General features: G+C 38.7%; 1 non-coding gene across 1 annotated transcript; it reads left to right on the top strand.

Moving 5' to 3' along the window:
- Positions 1 to 1,793: 1,793 nt before the first annotated feature.
- Positions 1,794 to 1,896, top strand: LOC122816022. Its single transcript, XR_006367031.1, has one exon. It is a non-coding gene; the product is annotated as a U6 spliceosomal RNA (small nuclear RNA).
- The last annotated feature ends 16,169 nt before the right edge of the window (positions 1,897 to 18,065 follow it).

Raw genomic sequence — 18,065 nt, 5'->3', positions numbered from 1 at the left:
ACCAGGCTTAATGTAGCTTAATAAAACCATTATAATAATAAAGATTTACAGAGAGAAGATGCTATGAAACATATAGTTACAATTATATAATGTCATTATTTAAATATAAGGGCAAATACTAATATAAATAGTGAAAAACAGATTTAAAAAAAAATGAAGACAGCCTTCTGAATGCTCTGCATGAAATCTATGATTAATCTGACTTTACCAAATTATTTTGGTTCAGGGAATCTCTCAAATACACAAACTTTTTACACTGAATAGTGTTATATCCTCTTAGCTTTTTGTGATAACAGAGTAAGACAAAGTAATTGCTCCAAATAGTATCATGAATGTTATCCAGAGCTAGCTGAGTGTTTGTTTTTATAAATATACTTAATAAATCATTATTGATAGGTAATGTTCCATACAGTTGGAAGGTTATTCATGTTAATTTGACATGATCTCTATCATCAATGTGCAGGACTTGAGGTTTGGGCCTAATTTTCAGGCATCGTCTGTGTGAAGTTTGCATTCTTTCCTACAGTCTGCTTTGTTTTTTGTTTTTTTCCCTTTGGGTACCCCAGTTTTCTTTCACTTCCACAAAACATGTTGATTAATTGGCTAAACCTAACCAGTCATGTGTGTATTGGAGCTGTTTCCATAGTATAAGATGAAATTAACTGAAACAGTAGTGTACAGTAGCGTACAGGGCTAGGAACAAGTCCTACTTAAGTCGGACAATTTTTATTGCTGTAATAACTAGATTTTTTTTTAGAGTTTTTGCATGCAAAAGCTTCTAACTAGATGAATAACTTACTAACAGTGCTACAGTCAGGGCAGCTAACATATCTGCCAATGCTTGGCTTGTTTGATGCATTTTATAGCATTTGTTTACAATAAGGGCACAAATCGTAAGGGATTGTGGGAACAAATGGGAGGTTTCCTAATTCAACAATGCGCAAACTGACCATGCCTAATGTGTTCAGTAAAAAGATTACAGATGCATACATTAGGAACCTCACATTAGATTGACACACATGGAAAAAAAGTTACTGTCAGTTAAAAGACACAAAATTGAAGCACCACTGGAATGGTTTACATTAGCATGTGCTCAGGCTGTGATATCTTCTACATGTGGAAGACCACGTGGAAGCTGCCACAGCATATTTCCAAACATTAGTGCGCTATTAAACAGAAGGGTGAAAACAATGTTCTTTATAAATGTACATTATTTTGTGATAAATGGAAACAAAGGCTTTTTCTGTGTTAGAAAAGCTTTCACATTTTAACAGGAAGATAGAAAAGACAGTATTATATTGGCAGCTTAATTTAAATTCCACTCCTGCCCCAGTTCTAAGCAAATGCACAAACTTCAAGTGTATCCTTAAACTAAAGTTCCTTAAGACTTTAATGGATTCTAAAGCTTCTCAACACCACCAATGCATGTATCTAATTACTGCTTTTATGTTTCACGTACTGTGTGGTTTGTATTGTTTTTCAAGACACTTTGGGTTGATATGGTTTGGTACTTCAGTAGTATTATTTTATTTTATTATTTATATATATATATATATATTTAAATCTGAGAAGTACATATCATAAGGACAGAAAATGTTTTTACTATTATGCAGCTGTGATTGGCAGGAATTATTTATTTAATAAGTTACATGTTTTATATCAGACAACGACATTCTAAAGGCGTCTCCAGGTTTAAGTGGTTGAGGTGAAAGCTCTTAATGCTTTTAAATACAAAGTATTTTTATTTTGTACATCCTGGTTTAATGGCAGTTTATTTTTAGTTTTTATATTTTGTACTTTGACAGAACATGTATTACAATTGCAATGACATAGAGAAGATTAGAATGACATCCACACAAGAATGATATGCATGTTCATGTAATGTTCCATACCTTTTTCATCTGGCATTTATCATGGAGGATTAAGGCTTTGCATAATAATAAGATGCTTCCTAGAATCCAGGGTTTGGATTTGCTCAGCTCCTATTTGCCAACTTTTTGACTCCGAGAAAGACATATAACCAGACAGTGCTCTGGAGTAATCAGAAAAAAAATGAGCTGGGTTCCTTAATGGTGCACTGGACCACAAGCCTAAACGCTACCTGTGAATCTGTAAGAGTAATGGTGAATCTGATTTAATTGAAAAGAGCAAAGCAAGAGTCATTTAATTAAAAGTTACAGAAAAATCAGTCTTGTTGATATTGCCAAAGTAATGGATCATTGTGTTTTAGGTATTTCTGGAAAGAATCTTTAAGAGCTAAATATACAAGACTTCAATCAGCATACATTATATGTTTTTAAAAAATCTGCCACAACAAGTTTTCATTATTTTTACAATCTGGTCATCAAGACTGTGAGATTAATGCTACCTACAGTACTAGTCTATATGGATATGTCCAAAGCATTTAGCCTATTGTCTAAGAGCAGGTCTGGCTTGTTAAATCATCAGGTTCTTATTTATAACATTCCAGGCATGTCATAAACATAAAAGTCAGTAGTATATGGTAAAAAAGATTCAAATGTGGCTTGCTAGAAAACCATTCAGAATCAATGATAATAATATTATAAGGGATAGTTACTTTAGTACATGATGAGAAAGACTGAAAACAAAAAATGATAGTAGCAGAGGCTAAAGTGTATAGTCAGTATTACTGAAGCAATGAAAATAAATGAACTACATCTTAAAGAAGCCAAGGTAAAGAGACAAGCCCCATGGCTAAAGTATTTAAGAACACAAAGAGCTGTACTCAGATAAATAAGCAACGGACAACAACATTAGTTTTAGTACAGCCAGAGTACAACTTAGATCCATCTTGTGTCTGACTCATTATATTTTATTAATGTATTATCCCTTGTTGACTGGCTTAGTCCCACTAGGGCAGTGGCTTCTTTTCAGAGGAGATGCAAGCTCATATACATACTGAATTGGGGAAAACTTGGCCATAGTGCCAGTGAACTTTCTCCTACTGTTGTTTTTTCAATGCAATTCTCTATTTTCTAGTGAGAAGATGAATTGGGGCAGGTACAAGATGGCACAAGTAAGAGATTTGTTAAGTGTATATGATAAGGAAATGTCACTGAATATGGATTATGAATTGGAGAACATAGAGAAAAAATGAGGATAATTAAACTTGTGGTGTTACTGTTTCTGTATCAGATACTCAGGAAGATGGTGCGAGGCAGGAAACCAATTGGAAGGTTGTAGCAAGTGCTGTTCAGGATGCACAAATGACAGTTTTACAGGCAGGAAAAATGCCTGAAAATAAACTGCTAGCATTAATTCAGAAGGATGATCCAGATGATCAGTGGGATTCAATAAACTCTGTGTAGGCTTTGCAGAAAGCCTTCATGAAGTTTTCATGTGTGTATGGTGAGCAACAGTGCTCATTGCATATTCATGCCATGCACCATGTTTAAACATAAATAAGTGAGGTTTCATGGCTGGCAACACAGGAAACCATGTGACCAAACATGGATAGCACTCCTGTTTAAATCAGACACTGAAGGTCCGTGATTTTGCTCGGAATGCCGCAATGATCACCAGGGCTTCATAGATAGCTCTCAGTCTCTTAGAGCAAGACATCTGGACAAAGACTAACATAATGGGGGAACAATGACCCAGAAACAGGGACATATGTGACATATTTGCCCTATAGAAATGTGCTAGAATAACCAGGGGTTTGTGTTAAGATACATGTTCTAAAGGATTTGAAGTCTGAATCTCAAATGTATGTAATTATTGAATCATATCAGTCCTGAGATCATCCCATCCCAGTGATATGGCAGAATGCCACAGATTTCAGAAAGGAACACATCTGGACATTCTATGAAAATCTGGACAGTTGAGAGGTATGAATGTTAAGTATATGGTCCAAACCCAGTACAGGGCTGTGTATCTACAGTGAAATCCCATTCCTGGCATTCTGTACTGAGGTTGTGTACATGATCAGTAAGGGTACATGGACTGCCATGTAAAATAAACACTCAGGGGAAGTGTGTGTCTTGACTAGGGACACATAAATGAATTGTAGAAATGAACACAGGGAAAGAGGACAGTTGAAACAACCTTATGTACAGCAGATGAGGGCATGTCAATGGAAGACAGTTGTAGCAGCAACACCAATCAAATATCAATATGGTACAGTAGGGACTGTACAGTGAAAATGTGTATTATGTGACTGTTACACAAGGTGACATAACAATGGGGAGGATGTCTGTGTGAGATAATCGTCCATACATGAATAATGCAGTGGACATCTATTAGGGATCTGACATACAATTGGGGTAGGGTACATATTGTGAAGCTGTGCAAACTGATTTGCCTGAATATGAGTGTAATCTCAGCAGAGGTCTCCAGCAGGTGGGATACAGGTAAAAGCTCATGGACAACATTAAAAGAAGCAACCACAATCATGTACAATATTCAAATAATATTACCAGTAATCCCATGCTTCTGACATAACATATATGATTTACAGTGATCATTGATGATTCTGCACAAACAAACTAGTACAACTATTTGGATAAGTCCACACTCTATGAGGGTAATCATGCACATTGTCCTGGCACCGTAACATCTGCTGGAGGTGTTAGTAGGGACACTGCTATACCTGTATGCGACATTATGATCAATACAGGCTAGATGACTGGTGTGCATGATATATATATATATATAAATATATATATATATATATATATATATATATATATATATATATATATATATCATATCTCTCTCTCTCTCTCTATATATATATATATATATATATATATATATATATATATATATATATCACAATCCATGCTGTCACGAATGTTATCCATGCCATTAATGTTGTCAGACACCTGTGTATGTACTTTATGCATCACCAGAGCAGGTAGCACACATGCATCAGGTGTAATGACCTGATGGGGGTTCTGCACCATCAGACAGTAATGTTTATACCACAAAAAGAATACCTAGGTATGGCCAATAAACCATGTGACAGCTCACTATGACAAAGATGGTACACTTCTGTTACACATCACTGTAAGATGCATAGGAAGGTATATGAAGAAAGGTGCATTGTACTCAGTTATTGGTGTGATGAAGGCTTGGAACTAAGGCAGTATTATGGCCACTGATGTGGATATCCTTCACATACTCAGTACTTGTGTTAAATACAAGGGATTAGTCAGTACTGTGACCACCTGCTGGTGGATGTTCCACTTATCATCTACCCCAGGACACAGGTACCATACCTATTGGCCTGATTATAGGGTTTTATCTCTACATTATACTTGAGTTGTGTATTTGTTTTCCTGACTTAACAAATCCACCCATGTTTTCTTGTCATTGCAGGTATTGTCATGGCTGTTGCAGCAATCCTTTGTGTGTGTTGATACTGTCTGTATTATAGAAAAGACAAGAAGCAAACAATCCGTGTAACAGCAAGGCAGGCACACAGCAGTAAAAGCACCAAAAAACAGTATACAGTTATTTATTGAATGTGAGTGTTTTCACAATGAACAGCATTGCTTTATCAGACAAAAAACACAGCACTGAATCCTCATATATTCAATCAAGCTAAAAGCAATAAAAGCAATTATCCAATCATACTTGACAAAACTCCCTCCAAAACACTCCCTTGTTAAACTTTTTCCTGCTCACTTAAAATTAAGGCAACAGCACTGCGTATTATTTAATATATGAGGATTCAGTGTTTTCAGGAGCTTGTGTCTGCCTTGCTGTTACACGGATTTTTTGGTTCCTGTCTTTTCTGAAGTTCTCCATGGACTTTATCACTGGTTGGGGACAGTTTTGACTGTCTGTATTATATTAATATCACAGTTGGAGTCAATGATTGCCCACAATCTGTGGTTCTTCAGGCAGCTGTTTGGGCACAGAATGTGTATGTCATCTGTGATGTCCATTACTTAAATAATGGACAGGAAAGGGTCTAGCAGACAGACCTGATATATGGACCTGATCACTGGACCTGAGATATAGGTCAATTCACATATGTCAACATATTTAGATGCAATTTATGTGATACATTGGACTACCCACTTGGTGATATAGGTGTATATGGCCACATCTGACAGTGCTGAGTGAATACCTCACTTTGGATTTGTGTCAAATGCCTTGGGCTTGTCAAGTTGAAATGGATGATAGTGTTGTCATACAGATCTGTTGCATACAGCCAGGATATCACTAGTGTCTATTTAGAAAAGGTCCATGATGACATGTTGGTCTACCTGACAGATGAGGAGAGTCAGGATGTGTCTATACATGTATGCATTGGGTGCTGTCCACCGCCCCAATTCACATGGGTGCATGTTGAAAATACCCTTCTACAGCAACATAGCCTGTGTGGAGGGTGTGTTGAAGTGTGTATTAAACCATGTTACAAAGGTGTATGTGATGAGGCATGTGATGCTGTGACATGTGACTAATATCCCACAAAACTGCCACCAATAATGTGATATTCCCTTATTACCCTGGATCAGTAACTAAGGAACTTCACTCCTCACTACTGACTCCAATGTGAGACCATCACTTAAACAGGAGTAATATTTCACAATTTCCCCTAAGAGAACAACAGGAACACATTCTATAGCCTGGAACTGGACTGTATACTTCTGTATACCCCTAATATAATTCCTTATTACACACTTCAGAGAAATGTGTCCCAGTTTAAGACCTCTGATACACTCACAATTAAATAAATTGAATCTCACACATTGCAACACTTCTGGGAAAGCCTGACACAGATTTCCAGCTGTGGTCCTTCCACCAAGTGATATGGTAAAACGCTGCCACCAACCAGAGTGTCTACTTGCCCTTTCAAAGGGGTGTCCAGTTATTAAAATTAGATATTAAAACAAATGGTAGTAAATGACCTAAAGCAGTCAGACTTTTGGAGTGGCCTGGGAATTATCAAAGCAGGTATACACACTCTGAAATCACTAAAGAATACACTGACCAGTCACAATGTAAGATAATAAAAATATTATATAATGAGCAAAATGATTAAAAATGTAAAACAGTAATTTCAACAAACAAACAGAATTCAATCACCAGAAGAATGAAATTAAAGCTGAAGGATAGGAACTCAACATTTAGAAGCAAAACTGACTGATTAGTTATAATTTCCTATCTAACTAAAAACTCAGTTCCCACAAATTACCACATTGATGGGAGCCCAATGAACATTGAAGGGGCCATAACAGATCTGGGCACCCAGGTCGACAGCCACCTCAGCTTTGACCACCACATTACCACTGTGGTCAGAAAGTCCTTCTATGTGGCACATCTTATAACCAAAGGTTTTGCATCCAGGAAGAAATAGGTCATCATCCCTCTCTACTCATCCCTCATTAGGCTACTCATCGGATATAACTCCCCATTTGGCATGTACATGACTAGACACCTACAACAGCTGTAGAGACCACAAAAGTACCTCACAAAAAGGATCCTAGGCCTTAAACACATGTCCTACATGGACAGACTCAAGAAACTTCAGCTGTTCTCAGTCTCTTATCGCCTACTTAGAGGTGATCTCTGGTTGACTTACAAAGCCATGTCCAGCCCAGCCCTACTTGATATGCTACACCTAAAAAAATCCCAATCACTCCACACCACATGCTCCATTGATCACAACCTCCTTACCACAATTAACAAAACATGCTGGAGGGACAGGTTCATCTCTCAAAGACTGCCCATACTCTGGAATAAGCTTCCCATTCATGTCAAGAAGAGCACCTTGCTGGCCCTCTTCAAGAGAAATCTTGACAAGTGGATGGGTAACAGAAAGTTCACTCCAGGGATCATTCCAGTTGCCCTACTGGATAGGGGCACTGTGAACTAACATCGGGTGGCATGGTGCCTGGGCAATTTTGGGGGGCTATGCTTGTAAAGGCTCCAGGGAAATTACCCTAGTACAAACCTATGAACCTATGAACAAACTAAATATTACAACAGAACAAAAGCAGGCTTCCAGTTCTTGGTGATTCCTTTGGGTATCCACTGCACAGTACAACTGTGAACTGAACTCAACTGAACTACTGAGCTGAACAACAACTACAACTACAACTCAACTGTTCAAACTGTCTTCAGCAGGCTCTTTTATAAACTAGCATAACTGCCTCAATTGTTCCAGTTCTTATTTTCATTTCTCTTTTTGAAAATTAACAAACAGCTGTTTATTAAAGTTCGTTCCTGTCTTTCAGTCTCTGACAGTAAACACAAAGCAACTGGAAAATTTTCAATGACATCATCTGCAGATCAGCTGACACTAAGACAGCCTGCATTTAGAATCTCCTTAACAAACATGCACAGTTAGACATGTAACAGTACACTGTTCAACTTTTAAAAACATCCTGTACAAACAGAGTATTAATCAATATACAAGAACTTATTTACAATATCATTGCTAGTCGTGCTGGCATATAATACAAGGGGTTAATCTGAAATTATATACAAAACTTCAACTAGAGTCTAATTTCTTCACATAGGTGATCTGTGATGTTGTCATAGCCCATTGATTCTGTGTGATACACCAGGATGTAGATAAGACAGTGCATACTGGCTATCCTCAACTGGTGTAGCATTTGAACCCAATCCCCCATGCAGGGATCATTGAGAAAGTCTCTCAGCTGGGGATTAAACCTCATGTCACTAGACAGTTTTCTCACTGACAGAACACATTCTGTGAAAGTTAATGAATCAATCTGGTGGTCCCCTGCCATAAACAAACTCTACAACAGAAGAAGGAAAATGTTGCAGAATAAGGTGAAGGCCCAAGACTGGAAAAACTCCCTTATCTTCCTCAACAAAACGTTGAGATTCCTCATCAAATCCTCTAAAGTTAGGTATGAAAACAGAATTGCAGCAGATAGTAAAGACAACCACAAGGTCTTCTATAGTTATGTAAAGGATCTCCATGGCAATACCCAGATTTGCTCTGAGCTACTGCACAATGGTACCTCCTATACCGAGCCAATAGATATTGCCAGTGTACTGTCCAACAGATTCAGTACCAACTTTACCCCTCCCCCCTCAAAGGACCAATCACAAAATCAGTAGATTGCCAGGCACCCAGTATTACTGCTGCACAGGTTAAAACAGCACTGTCCAAGGCCAATAATACAGCTTCTATGGGACCTGACAATATCCCTGGTTGTGTTCTACATGAACTACAGAATGAACTGGCACCTCACCTGTGTGCTCTTTTCAATCACAGCCTCACCTCAGGCTTTGTCCCTGCCGAATGGTGCACTGCTACAGTCATCCCTCTCCACAAAGGAGGAGAGACTACAGACCCTGGGAACTATCGCATCATTAGACTGATGAGTCTGATATGCAAAGCTATGGAATGCATCATCATGGACCTAATAAACAAGGATATAGGGAATCTCTAAACTCTGGATCCCACACAGTTTGGTTTTGTGAAGGGTAGATCATGCCTGCTCAACTTGGTCGACTTCTTTGAGTCAGTCACCAGAGCTGTGGATGAAGGCAAGGTGATTCATACAGCCTACCTTGATCTGGTCAAGGCTTTTGATACCAACAGGAATCATAGAAAAACTCACTAAGCTTGGCATCAGCCCCTATATCACTAGGTGGGTTGCAAACTGGCTCACAGATAGATCACACAATATGAAAGCAGCTGACTCCAAGTCAGACTGCCGATTAGTCACAAGTGGAGTCCCACAGGGTTCAATCCTGGGTCCTCTCCTGTTTGGTATCTACTTCTCTGAAGTCCAGGCCAACAGAAAGGGACTTTGGCTGACAAAGTTTGCAGAAGATTACAATTTGGGAGCTATTATTAACTCCCTAAGTGATGTTGACATCCTACAGAATGGCCTCACTGTGACCAATGACAGGTGTCAGAACTATGGCCTTAAGCTCAATGCCAAAAAATGTGTCATCATCCCCTTTGGGAAAAACCTGGTTCCCATGAAGTACCACATTGATGGTAGTCCACTGAACACAGAAGGCATTATAAGAGATCTGGGAACACAGGTTGACAGCAACCTCTCTTTTGATCACAACATTGCCACTGTGATCAGAAAGTCCTTCTATGTGGCACATCTCATTACTAAGGGTTTTGCATCCAGGAAGAAAGAGGTCATTGTCTCCCTCTACTCTTCCCTCATTAGGCCAGTCATCAAGTACAATGCCCCATTTGGCATGTACCTCACTAGACACCTTCAACAACTGTAGCGGCTGCAAAATTACCTCACAAAGAGGATCCTAAGCCTTAAAGACTTGTCCTATATGGACAGACTCAAAAAACTCCAACTATTCTCTGTCTCATATTGCCTACTTAGAGACGATATCTGCTTGACTTACAAAGCCATGTCTGACCCAGCTCTGTTAGAAATGCTACATCTAAAGAAATCCCAGTCCCTCTGCACCACATGCTCCAGAGATCTCATCCTCATTACTACAATTAACAGAACATGCTGGAGGGACAGGTTCATAACTCACAGACTGCCCATGCTATGGAACAGACTTCCCATACATGTCAAGCAGAGCACCTCACTGACCCTCTTCAAGAGAAATCTTGATGAGTGGATGAGAAACAGAAAATTCACCCCGGGGATAACTCCAGTGGCACTACTCAACAGAGGCACTGGGAACTAAGGCAGGGAGGCACTATGTCAGGATAATCCTATGGCTAGGCTTGTAAAGGCCCCAGGGCTATTAGCCTAGTACACACCTATGAACCTATGAACCTGTACCAGTAGAGATGTCACCATTGGTGTACCCCAGAAAACTGTGTTTGGCCCTTTGCTGTTTGGAATCCATTTCTTGACAGTTCAGGCTAAAGTATATGGCTTTTGACCTACCATGTTTGCTGATTCTTGAATACTGGGTGCAATCATTGAGTCTACCTATGATGGTAACATACTACAGGAGGGGCTAACACAGATGGATTTGTGACAAAGCCACACTGTCTACAAATAAATGCACAAATGTGTCTTTATTTTGTCCTTCTGAAAAGTGGAATTCAATGCTAATTACAACATTGACAACAGTCCTGCTTTGCTGAAACTCAGTGATGCAAGCAGTGGGAACACATGGAGATAGCAATCTGAACTTTGACCAAAAAGTGTCCATACTGTCATTGAAAGCCTATGTTGTGCACATCATAAGACATGCCATCATATTCAGATCTTAGGATTGTATGGCAGCACTATACTTGAACCTCATCAGAACACTATTAGAGTATAATGCTTTCTTTTACATGTAACTCACCAGACATATACAGCAGCTGGAGAGACCACATGAGTTTCTCACCAAGAAAATACAGGGCCTACAAGCCATGCCATGATGTATGCGAATAGACTGAAAGTCATGTCACTGTAATCTATATCGTATAGGATGAGGTGACTTCTGCCTGACCTCCAGGCCAGTCTCTGACTGTGCCCGTGTGGGAATAGTGCATAACCGAAATCAGATATAGCTGATGAGAACAGCAGTGTCTACACACACACACACACACACACACACACACACACACACACACACACACACACACTTACCTGACTGCAGTGAGAATAGGATACCTACAAAGACTACAGAACTCAGTAATTTATGCAAATGTCATGGCACAACTCTAACTTTTTGAACTTGTAAAAGCAACAAAAATTAAACTTTTAAAAATCCAGGAAGACAAGGAAGCCACTGTAAGACACATCAAGTTTAATATAAAGTATAAACAGATAAGTGCTTTCGTCTTTACACAATAAAAGGACTTATTCAGATGAAAAACCACACAAGACCAGAGTATTTAAAATCCACTCTATGATGTCACATGACCAGTAGTTGTTTTCTTAAACTTACAATGTACCATTTAACTAATGTTATAAAAAAACTAAAACTGCCTGATGCCAGAGTCATCTGAATAAAAAATCAACTAGATAAAAGCAATTTTTTAACAGTCATTATTAAAACTGTCAATACACTTCAAAAGTAAACACAATTATCTTTGGTAGGCTTTAGGTTTAAGCAAACAAGTAATAGAAGAAAGTTCATTCAGACCTGGGCTGCTGCTTGCATTAAAATGAATCTACCACTCTTTATTTTCCAGAAGCAACCACATGTTCCTACCTCTAGTTCAATTCTACTTGTTCAAGCACTGTGAATTTAAATTCATGTTCTGGGCAAGACATAAGGTGCTTAGACAATGCATTTTGCTTTTGTTCCATATTGCATATAAATGTTTGTAAATTCTGTTTTTTAACATATGTTCAGTCTTTCTAACATAGAGACTTTCTCAGCCTTGACATAGGGCTAAATAAATGACCTCATTTGACATACAGCTGTACCTACCCTTGACTTTAAGGTGCTCCCCTTTAGTTCAAAGGTGTTGCTGCAATAAATGTTACTTCAGTATGTGCAACTAGCACATTTAAACATACTATATGTGTAACTGTTTTCCTTGATGGTGAATTCACAAATATTCTTAAAACTAACTCACTTTCTGTAAATAACTAAGGGGTTGTTGCCAAGTTTTTCCTTGACATCTTTATTTTTATTAAAAATACTCAAGTTTTTATTCAAGATCCACTTGATGTAGTTATGGTCTACAGAAAAAGTAGGGGATAAAACTAGCCTTGTAGTTTAATTTCTAACCCATGTTCAAGGAATGGTTTAAGCCACCAGTTATAATGTCCCCTTGTGTCCTAAAACCTTTCCCATTAAGAATAAGGGTGAAGTAGTTGTTGGCCCTTTTCATCACCACTTCATTCATAGAGCAGTCAGTAAAACATTCTGAATGTACCCTTTTTAAAAACATTAAGTTGTTACACTCATCCAGAAAGTCAGAAAAAAAAGTGAAACCATACTTGCTGCTTTAACAAACTGGCCTTTTATTACAGCTTTTTTCTGTGCTACAGGATGTAAGCTGGAATAGTGCAAAAAAGAATTAGAGTAAGTCAGTTTCCTATAAATTTTGGAAATAATTTTCCTGCTGTTATAATCTTTTGCCAATTTTACATTCAGGTAAGAAATTTCATCACCACCTGTGTCATGAGTAAACGTCAAGAATTCAGTGGTGTTGTTTAAATATTCTAGGAATGGAGGAATATTATTAATGTCATCCTTCCAAGCAATAAAGATGTTATCCAGGTACCTCATATAGAGGCACTGTGATTCCTTATACATACTGTTTAGGACAAACGTGTTTTCCCATTCTGTCATAACAGCATTGGCATATAGGGAGTCACACATGGATCCCATGGCCACCCCTTTCTCCTTAAGAAAAAATTGATTTTAAAAACAGATGTAATTGTTTTGTAGTACCAAGTCTAAAATCCCAACCAGCAGGTTAGTCCTATCTTGGAGTAAAGCACTATTGTGTCAAAGAAATGCTGTAAACCGCTGGATCCCAATGGTGTGGGGAATCACAATAAACAAATCTTTTACATCAATGATTAAAAACACAAGACCTTCATTGAACTCAAGATTATTGCACTTGCTCAAAAATTCCCAAGAATCTTTACACAAATACCTAACATTTTGTACTATGCCTTTACAATAAACATCCAAGTATTTTGCCAAAGGAGAAGTAATGGAACATCTAGCATCCACAGTAGGACGCATTGGTGGATTTTCCTCATCTTTATGAATTTTTGGTACCTCAAATATCATGTGTACCTTGGGGTCTTTCAAATACAAAAAATGTATTCTCGAATAGTGATCTGTCCTGTTGTCAACATGTCATACAATGCCATATATTTTAGCATATACACATTATTTAACTCATTAACTTATCTGTAAGTGTCTTCAAATATAATGCTATGCATAGGCATAGGTCACCTCTCAGCAGCCTGCTTGATACTGAGTACAGTGACAGGTCTTTCAGTCTTTCCATGTTTGTCATGTTTTGGAGGCATTTGATTCTCTCAGTCACAAACCTCTGTGTTTTTTCCATTCGCTCCTGATATCTGTTGAGGTACAAACAGGAAAGTGCATTCTACTCAATTAGTGGTCCGATAAGGGTAGAGTACAGCAGATCTATGATCTCCCTGCTCTTGGATGTGATGGCCTTATTTATGAGGTGTACAATGTAAAATGTGTGTCTCACCACTGTGGACACATAGTGACTGAAGTGTAGATTGCTATCAACATGTGTTCTCATGTCTCTCAACACTGTGTTTGAGCTTAGAGGGTGCTATGTATATCATAATTAGCAGGGATACTTCAATGTCAAAAGGGGACATTTTTTGCTTTAAGTTTCATTCTGTGAGTTTGGCATCAATCATTTGTCTATGTCAGCCCCTTCTCTAATATGTTAACATAGTTGGTGGACTCCATATGACTGTGTCCAGTTAACAGTCATCTGCAAATTTGGTAAGCCACAGGCCATCTACCTTTGCCTGGACTTCAGAGACATAGTTTCCAAACAGTTGAGGACCCAGCACACTTCCTTGTGGTATTCCAGTGGTAAGTGGTCTAGTGGTGGAGGTGCAGTACCCAACTTTGGCAGTGTGCTTTCTATCAGTGAGCCAGTTGGCTATCAATCTAGTAATGTATGGGTTAATCCCCAGATGGGAGAGTTTCTCTATGATACCTGAATGGGAGATAGTGTCAAAGGCCTTGGATAAATCAACATAGCACTATGTCCTGTTTCCCCTCATCCAGGTCTTTGAGGTCATTATCAGATAGGTTTTGTTTAATAATCAAGATCTACCCCCTGATAAAACCAAAATGGATGAGGTCAAGTATGTTGAAGGTCACCTATTTCCATGTGGATCAGGTCCATGCTAATCTCTTCCATAGCCTTACAGCTAAAGCTTTTTCAGCTTATGGGTCAATAGCTTTAGTTCTGCATGTTACCAGATTGATGTGCATTGCATATCACACAACACTCGATATTAGTGTCTGTAGTGTAGGCGATATATATGTGTGGAAAGAATACTGAAGCATCAGGGTTGCAGTGCCTTGGGGAGGCAACACATGGCTGTATTCTAAATATGTGAAATATTGTAAAATAGAGCCTTCAGTTTTTTATGTTTCCACATGTAATTTAATGTCATAGACAGGAAATGGACTGAAAACAGCAGTAATATAAAATTATATTTACTTTTCTATAGTGCAGTGAGCAGCAGGTTAGTGTGACAGTTGGCAAAGTGTTTGCACATGGGAAATACACATTTTCAATACATTCCATGTTTGCACATAGTTAAGCAGTGTGCAAATGTAAGCTACATTGCGAAGAATCTGAGAGTTAGTACTGAGTCTTTGAAACACACCTACTGCTTAACTGACTCTGTAGCAGCAGGTGTAAATACATTGACACATTTCTTTTTGAGCCCAGATGATACTAGGTTTTAATCCAAGTGTATCTAATACTTTTAAATAAACATTGATAATGCAATGACATAAATTCTTTATAGTACAAGTGTTGCTGTGTATTGGCATAGCACAGCTGGGTTAAGCAACTTTGAGTGGAGATAACCACTGCACTGTATTGCTTCTGTCCATTGGTGCATGATGCAAAATGCCACACAAACATAGAGACCAAAAATTGAAGGGATCCATTGCTTTTTCTGCTACTTATGTGTGTTGTGTGTGATTCTATTTTTTGAGCAGATTATAGGCATTAAAATGGGGTAGATAGGAAAGTGGTGAAATGGGGATCAAGCAGTGGGAAGAAAAAAGAGAAAGGAATACAGACATGTGCAGGAGGGTAATAGGAAAGAACCACAGCTATCCATTTCTTTAACAATGTAAACTGAACTATGTGCCAAAAATTAGCTGAATTTGGACTGTCAACTCCACAAAGAGAGGTCACAACAATGCAATCATGTTGTATAGCCAGATGGACCAAAACAAGTGTGTCAAGAAGATATTTGTGTGAAATGGAGAGCTATGTATGGGACTTTTTTTGTGGTACAGGTGCCCATTTTTTTTTTAATTCAGTAAAAGTGGACTGCTGGGTAAGGGACATAGGTATGTCTGGGTCAGATAAGGTGGGTAGGTGAGGAAGAAAATGCAAACAAACAACACAAGCAAGACAAGAGACAGGGATGGTTATGGACACAAAAGGTTGGGTGGGACACCTTGATTGCAGTGAGGAAAAGCTGAAGTGCTTGACATCTTCTCCTCCTATGGACCATGAGGGGAGCAGCCTCTCCAACAGTGTGGTGTATGCCCCTATGCACCATCCCTGGAAACTCCCTGCAAGTGATGAAGTCACCACCTTTGCCACTGCTCCCGGAGAGTACCATTACACCAGCTTCTAGGACAGTACTACCTGAGGGCACAGGTATTGCAGAGGCAGCAGACGCAGTGCTGCCACAGTGGCTTCCAGGCATGCTGAGCATCGGTGCTGAAGCCATTGGATTGGGGGCAGGTTGATCCACTGGAGCTGGCCTACCTTGCTGTGCTGTGTAGGATTTAGCGATGTGGTACACATGGATGACATGGAGACATTTTAGTGACACCTGATAGAAAATAAAAAAAAGAGAGATAAGGGTTGGTATGAGAGAAAAAAGACATAAAATTATTACCATCATATGTGACATGCAATGTATTAACACAATTATACAACTCTTTTATCCGAAGTATTACATTTACGTATAGTCCTAACAGATACACACTATACTACAGATTGTTGAAAGTAATCCTTGAAATGTGCATATATTGCACATATGCATGTTTCAGTTATACAGATTACAGCTTACAGCAGGTTACTTATGCCACTGGTATAGAGATTTTAGTTTAATGTAAATATTATTGAAGAAATAATAGCACTGTTTAGTTGGGAATTGTGGCATTTGAACATGGAACCTCTGACTACAGTCTAATATTGGACTCTTACAATTAGTTTGTGTTACAGACTAATGCATGCATACCAGCTTCTACAGTTGTGATATGCATGCTCAATTTGATACAACTCTGTAAAAGACCAAAAGAGCAGTCTTTAACTTTTCATGCTACAATAACACTTCTCTCCTGCTGCATACATGCCACTTGCTTCCCACAGTCTCTTCAATAAAGCAACATTAGCCTGTAGATTGAACTCATATTCAGTGGGAGCTGAGGAAACAACAGAAAAGAGCAGAAGAGCATTATGCATACCAGTCTTGCCTATATTTAACTTCCTAAGTCTTACAAGTACTCCCTTATTGTCATACTTAAACAGCAGTGAGATGTTTGCACTCTCAAATTCCTGAAACCAGTGGTTGAGAGTATCCCTTTTTCTCCTGCATAGTTCATTAAAATGATACCTACATTGCTCTTCAGTGCATGGGATACCAGTGACACAGGATACGGCCTGGGCCAAACTATTTCACTCCTCAAACTTTTACTGGGAGATAGAATAGTCCACCTGCAGAAGCCTTTGGCTGTGGTGCTTCACCAGGAGTCCAGTAAATATCCTGGACTCCTGGAAACCCCATCCCTGTGCTCTAAAGTGTGCACCTTCCTCTCCAACTCCAGCCATGTCTACCAGCCAAGCTACAGCAATGGAAACTGATACTTTCCCGCCAATTCCAGTTAATGCATTTACTGATAGTGTACAAACCTGTGCAATTATGCCAACCATATTGCGAGATGTTAAAAGGGTCACAGCAGAGCCAAGCAGGGAGGAATTAAATAATTGAAATTGAAAGGTTAATCTGACACATGGCCTTAGTTTGAGGGGTGTCTATTGATGTAGTCTAGAAATATATATTGGAAATTGTAAGGTTAACTGTTAGGTGAGTTAAATTTGCAGACATGCACTGGAGGGCATAAATGTAATGACCTGACATATTTTTTGTCTTTATACACTGAGAAAAATTTAATTTTCAGTGTGGGATTTTAGCCTAGGCATAGGGGACAAAACATTTTCTTCCACAAAGTAGATTTTCCATCTTTGCCACAGAATAAGTGCTGCTCAGACCTAGTTAGGAATCATACATAAATACAGGTGACAGTATGAGCTGTTACACATGAATGTGTGTGACCTGACAAGGTTATTAGATGTAGATCCAGTTGTGTATGTGTCTTGGTTAATTGTGAAGGCCATGTAAGTACGGATAGCAGAATTATGCTTATAGCAGTCAGTATATCCTCAGTCATACATC

The sequence above is a fragment of the Protopterus annectens genome, chromosome 11.part0 (assembly GCF_019279795.1).
Source record: "Protopterus annectens isolate FY-2018-M chromosome 11.part0, PAN1.0, whole genome shotgun sequence".
NCBI lineage: Eukaryota > Metazoa > Chordata > Ceratodontiformes > Protopteridae > Protopterus > Protopterus annectens.
Note: the sequence above shows the minus strand (reverse complement) of the source record. Positions and strands in the feature narration are given on the sequence as shown.